We start from the raw sequence: 3,349 nt of genomic DNA on the forward strand, positions 1-3,349 counted from the left end.
TTTGAAAGCACAAAAACAACCTTCCACTGGTGAAATGGTAAACACAGTGGGAAAACATAATGTATAAATGAAGAGTGTAAATACAATTTAGGAAAATTCCATATATAGATAAGGTAGATGAGGTATGAAAGTAGGACTAAACAATTGACTGATCTTCCAAAGATGTAACACTGGTGAGATCACTTGACAAGTGTGTGAACAAGTGACAAGTAGGCATGCACTAGGTGTCTCAAGTGATGAGGAGACATGTATCAACCATATGAAGTGAGGTAAAAGCATTAAATAACCTAAGTAAACTTAAGCTAAGTGTGAATAGGATAATCCATAATATAAATGAAGAGTATTTAAATACAATTAAGAGCCTTGAATATGTAGACAAGGTATACGAGGTAGGAAAGTAGGACTGAACAACTAACTAACCCTCTAAAATGTGCAAACTTGTGAGGTCACTTGACAAGTGTGGGAGCAAGTGGCATGTGTGCATGCACTAGGTGTCTCAAGTGATGAGGAAAGATGTCTCAACCATTTGAATTAAGACAAAATCATAAAATAGCCTAAGTAAACTTAAGAAAAGTGTAAATAAGCCACTCACTATTCAATCATTTCAATCATTCTTCCCATCATGCATATTAATAAAATAATTTTAATTATTTAATTAATTTGTTTCTTCCACTTTCCATATAATTAATTAATTAATTTAATTAGCTAACTAAGTCATCTATAATCAAATAAATTCTTTCATTTATTTAATTATTCACTTTTCTAAATTAAGTTCCTCTAAAAATAAATAAGATCTTTATTTTATTTATTTATCTCCTTGATGCACTCAATTAAATATTTATTATTATTTAATGCTAATTAAGACTTTACTTCCCCCCTCAACTACCACTCACTCTAAGTTTAATTGATCAATCATTATGTCTATCTTCACCATATAATCAATTAACTTCATAATTATCACATCCTATTCTATCTATCCCCATCATGTGGGTAAGTGCACCAAGATGATGAACAATAAGGGAGGTATAAGTGGCCAATTTTTTTTTGCTTTCTGAAAACAGGTAAACCTGAACTTCAAAGAGATATTTGAAGATCATGCACTCAAAAATAGGAGTTGAGAAAAGAATGAGATTTGTATTACTCTGAATCTATTTTTTAAACTACTAATTTTTTTAAAATTTGGATAAGATTAAGAGGGTCAAACCTCTCGCGCACGAAAAACTGTTCCTAATTTTTTTAGAAAAGCATAACATAGCTGTATTTGTGCACTGCACAAAATATATAGTTAGATTTAGTATTTTGCAAAACCCTTTGGTAGGATGATAGGTAAGAGTCAGATATAGAAGTTGTGTATTTTTTTTGTAATTTTCCGTTGATTTTTTTTTTTTATGATTTTTTAAAGTGACTGCATCTTGAAAATTTGGTACTTGTTCATGCGTTGGGCATAACTTGCATCAAAATATTCGAAAATGCAAACTTCTTTTTTTAAAAGTGTATAGAATCTAGTGTAGAAAAATAATGTGTAATTTATTCTTAATTTGGTCAAGTATATCAAAAGTTATGAAAAAAATGGTAGACATATATCTGTGAGGATTGTCAAGGCACTAGTAAAGAAAATTAAAGTTTACTATGCTAATGTTGTCCAAAAATAGAAAAAATTATATGGTCAGAAAGATGAGAAGACGTGTGAGATTATGGTGGTAATTTTAGAGACCCACTTGATCATTTGTAAACCTGATGACGATGAAGTCGAGAAATCATGTTGGAAGATGAAAAAACATGTAAAGGGACAAAAATGGAGGGAAAATGGGCTCGCAAGCCTTAGGGTCATTTGCCAACCTCTTAACAAGCCAAAACCCACACAAGTTCTGATGTGCAAGATAACCCGCTCGGGTTTTGAAAAACAAAAAGTACCATTCATAGTTCTACATAACCCATGCGGGTTATGTAGAACTAAAACCATCATTTTGAGTTTCACAAAACTCGTACGGGTTATGAAGACATCAAAATGTATGCTTGTAAACTTAGCATTTACTAGGTTTATATGTATACATACATATATAATATGTGTTTATATATATATATATATATATATATATATATGTTTGTATACATGCATGTCTCTCTTCTTTTCCTCTCTCTCTCTTGTCTTCCTTCCCCCATCGCCGTCTCTTTCTATTCTATGCCCTAATTATCCTCCTTGAGTTCTATCTCATCTCTCTCCCCCTCACACTTCTCTCTCTGTCACGTCTCTCACCCTCTTCTCCTTCTCATTCTCTCTCTCTCTCTCTCTCTCTCTCTCTCTCTCTCTCTCTCTCTCTCTCTCTCTCTCCTATCCTATTCTCACCCTCTCCCCCTTCTCTATCTTTCTCTTCCCCTCCCTCTCCCTCTCCCTCCCCCTCTTGACCCTACTCTCTCTCTCTCTCTCTCTCTCTCTCTCTCTCTCTCTCTCTCTCTCTCTCTCTCTCTCTCTCTCTCTCTCTCCATTCACTTTATTTTCCTATCTCTCTCCCTCTCTTCCTATCCCCTTCTCTCTTTGTCTCTAACTCTCTCTCCCTCCCCCTCTCCTTATCCTATTATATCCCTCTCTTCCTACCCCCTACTCTCTCTCTCTAACTCTCTCCCCCTACCCCCCTCTCTCTCTCTCTCTCTCTCTCTCTCTCTCTCTCTCTCTCTCTCTCTCTCTCTCTCTCTCTCTCTCTCTCTCTCTCTCTCTCTCTCTCTCTCTCTCTCTCTCCCCACTTCTTCTTTGGTTCCTAGTTCTACATAACATGTACGGGTTATGCAGAAGTAAGGCCAAAACTTCTAGTTTTGCATAACCCGTACGAGTTATGAGAAATTGTGAACGATCCAAGCCTAGTTTTGAAGACCTTTTTGTTTATTTATTTATTTTTGGCTACCAAGCCTAGCACACTTTTTAATTTCATAGAACACGCACAGGTTATGAAAAATTTCTTTTTTTTTTTGCATGTGACCACTTTTTTGTTCACCATCTTGGCGCACTTACCCATGTACAATCAGTTAACTTCGTAATTATCTAAATAAATTCTTCCCATCAAATCTTATCAATTGCTTTTCAATCTTTCTCATGATATCCATTGTTGATTGATACAAAAATCTATAAAAGAATCCTTCATCATCAATCATAAGAAACCACAATCTTCAAGCTTTTGTGTAATCACATTCCGAAATAGTGCTAGAATATAATTATAGGATCAACATATTACCAATACTCAAAAAGTGAAGAAGAGCGATTGAGATAAACAAGGTGCATGCTTGATAGTATAATTACTTTTTTCATTTGATTTCTTACATTACATACATACATACTCTAATTGTTTGAGATTTA

This window comes from Cryptomeria japonica, chromosome 1, assembly GCF_030272615.1.
Source record: "Cryptomeria japonica chromosome 1, Sugi_1.0, whole genome shotgun sequence".
Lineage (NCBI taxonomy): Eukaryota > Viridiplantae > Streptophyta > Pinopsida > Cupressales > Cupressaceae > Cryptomeria > Cryptomeria japonica.